At 42.6% G+C, this 12,653-nt stretch overlaps 1 non-coding gene across 1 annotated transcript; it reads right to left on the bottom strand.

The window, feature by feature from the left end:
• Positions 1–7,080: 7,080 nt before the first annotated feature.
• Positions 7,081–7,154, bottom strand: Trnat-ugu (transfer RNA threonine (anticodon UGU)). The gene has a single exon. It is a non-coding gene; the product is annotated as a tRNA-Thr (tRNA).
• Positions 7,155–12,653: the final 5,499 nt, after the last annotated feature.

Below are 12,653 nucleotides of genomic sequence, written 5' to 3'. Positions count from 1 at the left end.
TTTGCCATCTGCCCCTCAAATAGACACATTCATCTCCAGGATATGCAAAGAACTCATCTATTTGACACCAAACAAATGGGCAAGGCAACTGAACAGGCACTTCACAGGAGAAGAAATACCAATGGTCAGCAAACATGGAAAGATAATCAACATCTCTAGCAATTAGAGAAATGTACATTAAAACTACATGGATAGTCTAGCAATCCAGTGAGAATGGCAATTATCAATGTTAGCAAGGATGCAGGGGGAAATTTTCACTAATACATTGCTGGTGGTTTTTTTAAATTTTTGCAACTCCTACAGAGAGCTATATGGAGATTCTTCAGAAAATGAGGAATGAAACCATCATTTGAATTAGTTATCTTACACCTCAGTATATACCCAAAGGACTAAAAATCCACACAGTATAGGGACCTGGGGTTGTGGCTCAGTGGTAGAGCATTCACCTAGCATATTCAAGGCGCTGGATTCAATCCTCAGCACCACATAAAAAAATAAAAAAATAAAGTTATTGTGTCCAACTACAATTAAAAAATATTTTTTTTAAAAAAATCCACTGTAATACACTAAGGCAGCCACATCCATGTGTAGAGCGGCTCAATTCATAACATCTAAGCTATGAAACCAACCAAACTGCCCTCCAACAGATAAATGGATAAAGAAATTGTGGTTATATATTCACCATGGAATATTACTCAGTCAAAATAGAAAAAGAAATTATGGGGCAAGGTTTGTGGCTCAGTGGTAGAGCACTTCCCTAGCATGCGTGAGGCACTAGGTTCAATTCTCAGCACTGAATATAAATAATTTTTTAAAAGGTCCATAGACAACTAAAAATACTTTTACCTGATTTATATTTTTTAAATATATGACAGTGGAATGTGTTACAATTCTTATTACACATATAGAGCACAGTTTTCCATAACTCTGTATAAAGTCACCAATTCCTGTCTTCTTACATGTACTTTGGATAATGATGTCCACCACATTCCATCATCCCTGCCCCCTCCCTTCACCTCCCACCCCTCTACCCTATCTAAAGTTCATCTATTCCTCCCATGCTCCCCCTCCCTACCCCACCGTGAGTCAGTTACCTCATATCAGAGAAAGCATTCGGCTTGTATTTTTGGGGTTGCCTGACTACACTTAGCATTATCTTCTCCAACGCCATCCATTTATCTGCAACATTACCTCCCTACAGTGCTGAGCTCTGGCTTTGAACTTGTGATCCTCCTGAGTGAACCTCCCCTGCCACCAAGGTTACGGGTCAAGGCCAGCATGCCCAGCTTCTGTCCAAATTTTCTATCACAGAGCAAGGATCATACCTGAGTCCCGTTATGCCATAAGGAGTCCAGACCCTGGTGCTTCTGTGTGAAACCTCACGTGCACCCAGGAAGCACCTGGGGGACTACAGCTGCAGGCTTCACTCCTGGTTTGGGGATGTAAACTGGCAGCAGAAGACAGGCAGGCTCCCACCAGCCTCATCTCGCATCTCTACCAGGTGACCTTGAGCAGGGGACTCCTCTCCAAGTTCCTTCTGGGGTGGAAGTGTCACTGAGAAGTCATTGATAAGCATAATTGTCCACCTGTCAGGTTTAGCAAAAGGAGCTGGGCAGAGCCGAAGTGCTGGGCGGAGAGGTCCTGGGAGGCCAAACCTTAAGAGCAATGGGTGGCACGGGGCCCAGCGAATGGGCAGAGCTGGGGGCGGAACCGAGCAGAGTGAGTGGAACCTCACCCCAGTAGGAGGGGCGAGCCGGGCCTAGGGAATCAGGTGGGGCGGAGAGGAGCAAGAGGAGCCCAGCGAATGGGTGGAGCTGGGGGCAGAGCTAGAAGGTCTGAGTGGAGCCCGACTAGTGGGCACAGCTGGGGGTGGAGCCAAGCGGGGCTGAGTGGAGCCCCACCCCTAAGAGCAGAGGGGCCAGGGCCAGCAGAAACACGTGGGAGGCAAGGCCTGCCCCGGGGTCCCCAGGAACAAGGAGCCTCCAAGGGAGCTGAGGGCGAGGCGGGCTCATGCGCACGTGGTGAAGGAACAGGACAGGCGCGCACATGGTGAAGGAACAGGACAGGCGCGTGTGTCTAGAAATCCCCTCAGAGGTCGCCTTCGACCCAGCGGGGAGCGGGCCCTGGGGCTCCCGGCCTGAGATGTGACCCCAGAGTCCGCTGAGCTGGCGCAGTTCCCCCCTCACAGCGGAGGCCGCGAAGCGAGGCTGAGGACCTGCTGCGCAGCCTTCTTCGTCCCTCCTCAGGGACGTGGGGGACTCTCCGTGTGTCCAGGTGGGTTGGGGTCCGGGGGTCTCTGGGAGGGTCCTGGGATGTCGCCTTGGAGACTTTGTTTCTGGGCGAGAAACTGGTCCTAGCCTGGCCCCCGCGGTCCCCCGCACTGACCTGGGTAGTGCATCCTGGCCCTGGGCAGGGGGAGAAGCGTGGACGGGAGCGGAATCGACCCGCCAGGGCGACTTTGGGGACTCGCTGCAGCTCTGAGCAGGACACGCCTTTCAGGCTGGACAGAGGCCAGCGCAGCCCTGGGGTCTCTAAGGGACGGTATAGGGTGGAGGGGTGCAGGGGTGACGGCGACGTGGTGGAGATGGACAGGTGGACAGTTTTGTCCTCTATAAAACAGTAAACACTCCGTGTCGCAGGCTCCGCCCTGGACAGTGAAGACACAGGTGAAGACCCCTGGCCTGGAGTCCCCGTGTCTCCTGGGAGTCCCCTCCTGTTTCTGGTCTAGACCTAGAGTTCAGGCGCTGAGCAGGAGTCGGACACTAGGTGGCACCAGAGCTGTGCAGGCGCCAAACAGGCGTGGGCTCCTTTAGGTCCCTGATGTCCTGACACCCTCCATGGGGACATTTCCACTGCTGAGTTGTCACACTGTCACCTCTCACGGTGTCACTCAGCTGCCCCGAGACCCTCCTACCTGAGATAAAGGCCTCCTTCAGGAGATGGCCTTTGCCGCCTTCTGTAGTTGCGTCCCCATGAGTCCCCCCAAAATTCCAAGGACATCTGTCAACCTATCCCACCTTGTGCTCCCAGGGCTTAGTGTCATTTCCCCCGTTAGACGTGCTGAGCTGAGCATTGGACACCAGGTGGCGCCAGAGCTACGCGTAAACTCTCCCTGAAGCCACAGCCTTGGGCTCTGTGCTCATGAGCCTGGTTCCTGGAAAGCCTTCAGGATTCCTCTTAAGAGCAGCAACTAGTTTTAGTGTAACCAAGTGAAGTTGATGGATGGAATAAATTTTCCCGCCAGGAAAGAGAGGAATATTACACTCTGCCCAGAGTGTTTTGGTTCCATCTTCTTAGAAAGCAAAATACACAATTAGATCCACAAGTGAGGCGAGGGTCCGAATTCAGCCATGACTTCTCCCTATAAGTGTCATTACTGGGAGGCTTCTGGAATCCCTGCCAATGTTGGGGACATTTTCTTCTCTTTTTGGGGGGTTCTAATTTTCATAAGCCAAGAAATAGAATTCAATCAGAAGCATCCCCACCCGATGAGTTCCATTAGTGTTCTACTGAACTAAACTACATAAAGATGAATTAATGTGCTCTGGTTTCTAGAATAGAGTTTCAATTCAAATGTGTGAGCCTGTGTATTTCTTGCTATCTGAGAAGATATAATAAAATAAAATTGCATCCAAAATCATAATAGTGGATGACACCTTTTTTTTATTTATTTCATTTTGGGAGGTGGAGAGCATTGGGGATTGTTCCCACAAATGCTTAACCACTGACCCACATATCCAGGCATTTGTCTGTATATTATTTTGAGACAGGGTCTTTCTAAGTTGGTAAAACTGGGTTTGAACTTGCAATTCTCCTGCCTCAGCTTTCTGAGCTGCTGGGATTACAGGCTTGCAAAGTCCCACCTGGCTTACCTCTTTAAAAAAAATACATTTTAAAGTATACATTTAAAGTATACATTTGTTGCATGTAATGTACATATACATAATAAATCACTTGCTTCTATAAAGCCTTCATTTTGCAAGATGCCTTTAAGAATGTCAAAGGGCAAATACCTATAAATCTTGTTGGGTGTTTTACAAACCTCGGGCCCAAAGGAAATATGTGGGGCCTGAGAGTTTCTTTTAGGAGTGTCTCCTGGAGGGTTTTGACTTTTTTCATGTCTCAGCTTCAGTTTCTTCATTTGTAAAATGTGGCTCTTGATCTCTGCTTCGTGGTGTTGGGAGAATTCAGCCATATGTTGGTAGGAGACAGCTGCCTTAGAAGGTCCCTTAGGTCCTGAACCCATAGAACATGTGCTGTCAATCCCTCATCCCCTCTTAGAGTCTGTGGCAGTGAAATTGAATGGGTCATCTATATGAAGAACATCATGGGGACTTTAATAGAAATTAAAGATCCTTGCATTGGATCTGTAGAGCGCTTTCAGTAGTATGATGTTTTAACAATATGAATTCTGCTTATACAGGAACGTGGGAGGTCTTGCCCTCTTCTGACATCTTCTACAATTTAGGGATGAGGGTCAGAAAAAAAGAAAGACAGTCACATGAACCTGACCTGACTTTGCTCTGCACATATACAAATACACCACAGTAAATCTCCACATCATGTACAAATACAGGACTGGAACCTAATTAGAATAAGACCTATTTCATGGTTGTATAAATATGTCAAAGTAGATGCTATTGTCATGTATAATTTAAAAGAACAAAAAATAAAATAAATATGAGCCGGGCACAGTGACATACTCATGTATCTCAGCAGTTTAAAAGGCTGAGGCAGGAGGATCATGAGTTCAAATCCAGCCTCACTAAGAATGAGGACCTAGGCAACTCAGTGAGACCCTGTGTCTAAATAAAACACAAAATAGAGCTGGGGGTGGGGCTGGGTCAAGTGCTCCTGAGTTCAATCCCTGGTACCCCCAAAAAAAATAATTAATTAATAACAAGTGTGCATAAGCTATAAACATTCAAACCTTTGCATAATTACAGATCCAAAACTAAAAGAAAAAACAGGGTGTAAGAGGTGGAAAAATAATGGACTGAGTTTTTTTTTACAAGCTTGATGAAAGAATATTGACCAAAAAAAAAAAAAAAGAAATGGAAGGAATCCTAGATCAAAATATGGTCAAAATGAATGGAAATCCTCTTGCTGAGACCAGGTTAAGAATTATACAAAATTCCTTGTAAACTTGAAAAAGTTGTAAGTATAGTTTCTGTTTCAGAATATTGACATTACCGATACTTTAGAATAAGTCTCCAGCAGTTCTGGGAGAAAAGAGAATGTTTTTTTTTTAAAGTAAAGAAATGGGGGAAATTCATAGTGGTGCACACCCGTAACCCCAGAAAAAATCTTGACGTCCCAAAAACTTGAATTTAATAGGCATCAAATATTATTTTCCAAGTTTTAGGAACTTGTATTCCTGGATATTTTGTCACCAGGAATGGGAAACCACCACCACCTTTTCTCTTTAAGTATCCTTAAAACCTCACTGTCATGCACCTAAGTGGTTGAGTACTGGACTGATTCTATTAGCTTGTAATTTGTGAAATTAGTTTTGGACAAGAAATGCTTTGTGAGAAAATCCTAGCAAATATTTTTCAGTAATGCAGGGTTACCCTGTGTAAGCTGAGGTTTTGATATAGAACCCAACTTCCTTCTAAGGTCTTTGAAACTTGGAAAAATTACACAAAGTACAGAGTCACTTATATCCATAGTATTTCTATTTGAGTTATGATATGGTCAAAAAAACACAAATGACAATGGCACTTTGCATTTAAACTGCCAGAAAGCAGGAGGTTGTCTTAAAAGCAGATGATGCCCTCCAAAATCAGCTCATCAGAGGCCATGGATAACAATGAAAGCACGTTGCTCTCAGAGACCCTGGACCAGAAAACAATGAGACCATATTTTTAAAAAATTAAATTTGTTTTAATTAGTTACACATGACAGTAGAAAACATTTATGCACTTTGGTATATCCTACATAAATGGGATACAATTTTTTTTTATTTTTTCTGAGTGTACATGTTGCAGAATCGTATTGGCCGTGCAATCACATATATACATACAGTAATAATGTAAGTTTCATTCTACTATCTTTCTACCCCCACATCCCCTCAATATCTTAAAAGTGTAAAAAAAAAATAAACAACTATTTTCCTCCAAATGTTATACATGAAGACTAAATATTTTTCAAGAATAAAGTTGAAAATGACATTTTCCAGATACAGAAACCTGGATGTATTCATCCACAGGGCATACACAAATAGAATATGTCCAGGATCTAGATAAATCAAAACAGAAGTTGTCCAGAATTCAGATAAATGATAAATGATGAGAACCTAGACCTGTGGATCCAAGGGAAGCATCAAATGCATGAGAAATGCCCAGGAGAACCCAAGACACTATGTTTTGTCTGGGTGGCAAAGAATGGCAGCAGATATGTGTCCATCCATCCCTTCTGCTCAGATCCTGTTCTTTATTGGACTTTGCTTACAAAACACAAGTACAATGGTGATGTTTATCAGAATTTCTCGAGGGCTGTGACAGGCATCCAACCAGGCACAGGGAACTTTCTACAGTCATGGTGACCTTTCCTTTCACATCATCATCCTCCTGACTGCTGTGACAGGACCTCACCTCGTGGTGGCTCTGATTGGCATTTCCTTGAGAACTGATGGATGTTGAGCGTCTTTTCTTTGTTCGTTGGCTACATACGTGTTTTTTTTTATTGTTGGTCTTTCAAAACATTACATCTAATTTGATATATTTCACAGTTTGATTCAAAAAGGTTATGAACTCCCATTTTTACCCCGTATACAGATTGCTGAATCACATCAGTTACATCAATTACATTTCCATTGATTTATATATTGCCATCCTAGTGTCTGATGAATTCTGCTCTCTATCCTATTCTCTACTATCCCCCCTCCCCTCTCCTCCCCTCCCCTCTTCTCTTCTCTCTCAACCCCCTCTACTGTAAAACAGGAAAGAATAATACAAGTGGAAGAAGTGTTTTACATACGTGTTTTTGCTTGGGTGAGATATATATTCATATCTTGTGCTGTTTTAATGAAGTTATTATTTTTTATTAAGTTCTGAGGTTTTAATAAAGGTTAACTTTTTGGGGTGCTGGGGACTGAACCCAGGGCCTTGTGCTTACAAGGCAAACACTCTACCAACTGAGCTATATCCCCAGCCCCAAACGTTTAAAATCAACCTCTTTCCTGATATATGATCTGAAAATGTAATCTTCATCCTTTGTGTTGTCTGTTGACAGCTGATTGTTCACCTTCCTGTATAGAACTATTGTAGTTTCATGTCATCATATTGCTGACTTTGTTGCCTGTACTTTGGGTGTGATATCCCAGAAAATCATTTTCTTTTCCAATGTCATGAAGATTTCCAACTGTTTTCTTTTGGCATAGATTCAGGTCTCACATCTATGCTTTCAAAACATCTCGACTTGATCTGAAAATGTAAGAACACACAAAGCTTCATTATATATATATATATATATATATATATATATATATATATATATAGCTTCATAATATATTTAAAAATTGAGTGTGGTTCCATCAGCTTTGTTGTTTATCAGGGTTGATCTACCTATTTAGGATCTGGTAGGGTCGCATGTAGATTTTAGCTACCTCGTTTCCTATTTCTATAAAATATTCTCCTGAGATTTGGATAGGGATCACATCTGTACATAACTCTGATGGTATGGACATTTTGATATTGACTCTTTGCATCATGAATATGATGAATGGTTCCTCTAATTTATGTTTGCTTTAATTTATGGCATCATTATACTTTCTGGGTACAAGTGTTTTCTTTCCCTGGCCAAGTTCATGCCTCGGTATTTTGCTCTTTATAATGGTTTATTGTGGGGATTGTTCTCTGAAACAAAGCAGAATTCTTGGGATGTTGCCTTTGTATTGTGCTGAATGCCTTTCAGAATCCTGAAAGGAATTCGGTAGGATCTTTAGTGTTTATACATATATGAACATGTCACTCCTGAGACAAGGGCTCTCCTTCCTTGGAATTTGTATGCTATTGGGTGTCCCTATAGATGATCTGCATGTACTGAGCCACCTGTGTCCCATGGATAAACCCCAGATCTTCACCATGGATGATGCTTTCAATTTGGAGGAGATCAAGATGGTTTGGTGCTAATTGTTCAATGTGTAGCCCTCCATCATGAATTTCTGTGTCTCTGGGCTCCTTTTTGGAGGGGTGGGGTGTCTTGGGTTACTGGTTCACTCTCCTCCATCAATAGTTGCTTTGTTCCACTTTCCAAGCTCAGTGTTCTGAAGTTGTGTGTGTCTAGGGTTCTCTTTTTTCAATCTTGTTGTGAATGGAGATATGTTGCTTCAAGTCTCTGCGACATCCTCCTGATGCACCCCCCAAGTTCTAGTAGGTGGTACTTTGATCCTCGTTTTTCTCAAAGAAATTTCTTATTCCACTTGTGAGTTCTCCATGTGTGACTGGTTAAAAGGTGTTGTTTTATCTCCACATAGTTGGGATGGACAGTTTTAAGTCTTTAATTTATATTCACTCTATGGTGCTTGTTGATACACTTGACGGGATATCAGTGTCCTTAAGATTAAGGAGGCTTGTTTGTGACCTGGTTTGTGTCCTCTTGTGAACGCTGATCTCAGCACATCAGAGTAGTGTTTTCTTCATTTGGTGGGATGTTTTACATGTCTCTTGGATCCTTTTGTCCTGGTTTACAGCTACACCTTGATGTGCAGTCTTAAGATTGTGTTGCAGTCATTGTGATCTCAGCCACCCAATATCAATTGATTGAGGAGTGTAATTGATTCAAACTTAACAACTATTCATGATAACTTAAACAGCCACTTTGTTCTGTCCTGTAATCCTTTGGACCCCTTTCTCCTCTTTTCTATGTTTCTTTTCTGATTTTTAAAATGTTTAGTCTCATATTCTTTGCTTCCTTACTACTTACATTTTTTATAAAGACATTCTATTTGAGAGTATTTTATATTTGGCTAATTTTTCTAATTAAATAGAATATATGACAAGTGCATAATTTTTACAGCACTGCTGTCATGATTGGTAAACTCCCACATGTGACTTACTGTCTAAACCTGGTGTTCTGACTGCATGCACCTCTCACCCAGAAAGCCTCAACATGGGAGCTACCCACTGCAGTGCTTAACATCTTTTGAAGGCTGAGAGACCCAGAGAGGGTTCATCCGCATGGGAAACACCTCTCCTGGGAGAGGCTGAGATCAGAAGCGAGCTCCTCAAAACCAATCTTCACATCCCTGGGACAAATCAGATCAGATGTTTCAAAGCTCATCAAATGACCCTGTGGCACGTTTAGAGTCTTATCCCTTACTTTATATTTTCAGAAAGAATGTTTTCCACAACTGAGTTGATAATTAAAATACTTTTATGAGGATAAAATGTATATAACATAAACATTCTGACCACTTTTAGCTTTCAGTAAAGTGGCCTGGAATCTATTCAAATTTTTGCACAAAAGTCACCACCACCCATGACAGCATTCACTTCCTAACTGAATAGAGGTTCTCCACATACCAAGGGATAGTGCCCCGCTTCCCCCTCTCTTGGTCTCTGGGACGCTCTTGTGTTCCTGTTCTGTCACTCTGGCCACTCCAACTCCCACCATCTTTAAGTACATTTATACAATGTTTGTACTCTTGCGACAAAACCGGCTTCACTGAGTATAGTAACTTTAGAACTCAGCTATGCAGCCCCGTGTGTATTGTTTGTGTGCTGGATCATGTGATATTTTGTGGTAGAATATGTTTACAAATGTAGTTAGGAAAAATACAGATAATGGAGATGATGCAATATTTGAAAACCATTGGAACTGTTGTGTATCTAAAAAGAGTTTGGAATAACCCAGGTTATGACAAGTGACATCCAACTCACAGGCCCCTATTAAGGATCCACTGAGAAATATTACATTGCCATAATATCTCAGAGAGGCACATGGTTTGGCTTTCATTGATGTAATTGTCATCCCTGCATGTCCAAGTGGATGGTTTAACAGAGAGAGTGAGACTTTGCATTGTAATTAAACCAAAGACTCTAAACACTCTGTCATGATAAATCACTCCAAATTCAGCGCAATTTCTTGCCTTAACAAAACTTATTCACCACTGCCTACTGAAATGTTTACAGTCTTCTCCCACATGTATCTGAAAATAACAATTATACGTTTTTCAGTACAAATAAACACCAAAGGGCTGAACGAGGCATAGCTATGGGTCACGAGGATCTGGATACAGTAAAATATTGGATCATCTTTCAGTGTGATTCTTGCATAGGAGACTATGCTGTCCAAGATGGACATGACCACGAAGCAACTCATGAGCAGCAGGATTGTCTGGGTGGCCCTCAGTTCTGGGGATGACACTGGAGACAGGCTGCTGCTGTGGAGATGTTGGGACTGCCTCTTGTGCCTGCACAGGAGAGCCACCATGTATCCATTGGAGAAGGACATGATTCCTATAAAGGAGACTTCCCTGAAGGTCAGCATGATGGACAAGCTGTGCTGAAGAAAGAAGGTCATGGGAATGAAGGAGCAGGATTCTGTGATGTACATAAAGTTGTCTGAGGTCCAATTGGGGGTAGCAGCAATGGAGATGAAGAGATGACTACTGAAGGATGAGTAGATGACCCACAGGAAGAGAAGGAAACACAGGTTGTGAAGAGAGGATTGATGTTTGAACCTTGCCAAGCAGGAGCTCCTGGGGCTGAGGGTGATGACTTGGAGGACACTCAGCAGGCAGGTGGCACAGATGGAGAAGCCCCTCATCAACCTGTACAGGTAGATAAGCAATTTACACGTCAGGTCATCCCACCTGCCCCCCTGAGGTATAAAAATGTCCGAAGCTATGAAGCCATTGATGAGCAGAATTGCCAGGTGGATCAGGGCTAGAAGACCAATGGGCAGGTCAGTGGGCTTAGGTCTGTGCCTAGTAATGTGCAAGGAGATGTGAATGAGGAGAAGAAGAGCATTGGCTATGACCCCAACGCCAGTCACGGTGTACACGGTGTTTCTTATGTGAATATTACTGTACAGTCTGTTGGCTTTGTTCATCTTACAAGGGAAAGAAAAATATGGTGACCACAGTAACTCAAAAAAATTTCTTTTTTTTATTTGCAAATCTGACCTTCTTCATCAATCTCAAATGAACACCACTTCCATTAAGAAAAACAGAATATTCATCCAACTGTATTTTTATTCCATATGAAAATTCAGTTCTAATGCCGGGCACAGTGGTGTCTGCCTGAAATCCCAGTGACCCCAGACACTGAGGCAGGAGAATCACAAGAGTAAAGCCAGTCTGGAAGTATTAGTGAGACCCTTTTTCAAAATACAGAATCAAGTTGTAACTCGGTGCTGGTGCACTTACCCACCAGGCAGCCCCAAGCACAAAATTAAAAAAAAAAAAAAAAAAAAAAACTATGTTCTATTCACACCCTAAAGAATGCATCTCCATGCACCGCCTTATCTTTATACCTTCCAATCTCACTGGGACCTCCACAGCGGCATACATATTGATATTTCAGTTTTCTTGTGCATTAAGAATTGTCATCCAGGTGCCGTAGTGCACTCATGTAATCCCAGTGGCTCAGGAGGCTGAGATGGGACAATGGCAAGTTCAATGCTGATGTCACCAAGTTAGCAAGGACCTAAGCAACTTCCTGAGACCCTGTTGTCTCAAAATTAAAAATAAAAAGTGCCAGGGAATTTTTTTTTAAATAGGGCCACGTCATGGCTCAAAAGAAGTGCCATCTATCTTAGAATATACTTCCTTCCTATTTCCTCATGTCTGAGGTTGTCTGGGGCAAGACAGGAGCTTACTTGATTTGCCTTTTTGTGATCTTGTCTGTCAGGTTCATAATAGGAGGTCCACAAATTGGGCTAAATTGCAAGGGTTGATTGCAAGAAACTGGAAGTGAGACCCTCCCAAACATGAGTGTGCACAGACTAGACCTGCACGGAGTTACTTCAGGTCAGTTAACTCTGGCTTATTTCCCACCATACCAAATTTTTGTAATATATAAACAATGTTGGTGTGAACTCTGATGTTGGACTGATTGAAGTTGCGAGTCGGAGCTGCCATTTACCAGAACTTCTCCTTATGCACCCTGGGATGCTGAGGTCCAGTCATCTCAGCTGTCCACATAAAGAGTCCTGTTATGTGGATCCTGCAGAGACTATTTGGGAAAAAGTATAGTGTGTTTACAATCTTTGGAAGTGTTTGTGGCACATAATGAGCTCTCCAGAAATGTTGGCTTCTAATCTTATTATCATACAGTACTTCATTCACAAGACTTGGGAAAATCAATGCAGTTCCTTTAATAACAGATGAGCTGTGTCCATTTCTGAAAGAAAGACAAGAAAGAAATTACCGCAGGGTGTGAGGGTGCACACCTGTAATCTCAGCAGGTCAGGAGCCTGAGCGTGGAGAATGTGAGTTCAAAGCCAGCCTTAGACACTTACACAGGCTTTGAGCAACTCAGCAAGACCCTGTGTCTAAATAAAATATGAAAATAGGTGGAGATTTGACTCAGTGGTTAATTGCTCCTGTGTTCAAACTCCAGTTAAAAAAAATAAAAAAACCAACATAGTTGAATATTTGCACAATCCTGTTGTGAGGACTTGAAATTTTATGTCGGTCCTTGGAA

This window comes from Ictidomys tridecemlineatus, unplaced genomic scaffold (assembly GCF_052094955.1).
Source record: "Ictidomys tridecemlineatus isolate mIctTri1 unplaced genomic scaffold, mIctTri1.hap1 Scaffold_1975, whole genome shotgun sequence".
NCBI lineage: Eukaryota > Metazoa > Chordata > Mammalia > Rodentia > Sciuridae > Ictidomys > Ictidomys tridecemlineatus.
Note: the sequence above shows the minus strand (reverse complement) of the source record. Positions and strands in the feature narration are given on the sequence as shown.